This window comes from Myotis davidii, unplaced genomic scaffold, assembly GCF_000327345.1.
Source record: "Myotis davidii unplaced genomic scaffold, ASM32734v1 scaffold6963, whole genome shotgun sequence".
NCBI classification, from domain to species: domain Eukaryota; kingdom Metazoa; phylum Chordata; class Mammalia; order Chiroptera; family Vespertilionidae; genus Myotis; species Myotis davidii.
The window spans coordinates 23009-23666 of record NW_006293999.1 but is presented as its reverse complement, the minus strand read 5'-3'; positions in this window follow the sequence as shown (position 1 = coordinate 23666).

The window sequence follows — 658 nt, the reverse complement described above, 5'->3', positions numbered from 1 at the left end:
GGGCTGCCGGCCTCTCTGTGAGGGAGTAAAACACCATTTCCCCTCTTTCCTCCCTTTCTGTAGAGATGGTTTTGTCCCAGGCATCATACACGCCCCTGACTGTAGGTCTTAACACGGCTCCGTGGGATATTCTAGTGCAGCTCAATCCCCAAGATTCCCTGTGACTTTGTTGTCGTCTTTTCAGTAGTCATGAGAAGCATCTGGCAACTTGATCTTGCCAAGCCTGGGGGCTGCCGGCCTCTCTGTGAGGGAGTAAAAACAGCCTTTCCCCCATTTTCCCTCTTTCCTCCCTTTCTGTAGGGATGTGTTTTTTTTTTTTGTTTTTTTTTTTTTACCATTTACTTTGTGTCCTTGGCTGGGGAAGATAATGGTTACAGCTGGCTGCAAATTGCCCACACTGTTTGGCTTTAATTTCCTTTTAACATTTTCCTCATAAATCTTCTCTAATTTTCACAAGCCTTTCTACAACTTTTAGGAATAGTTTCCAAAATGCATCTCTATGCACCATGCCTTTTATTACCAAAATCACATAATTTCCAATTAATAATTCTTAGAAGCCTCAATCCTCAAGAAACCAAGAAAAGCAAACAACCAGCATTCCTTAGATTGACCCTTATGAACATACTAGAGGCCCAGTGCATAAAACTTGTGCACAGGT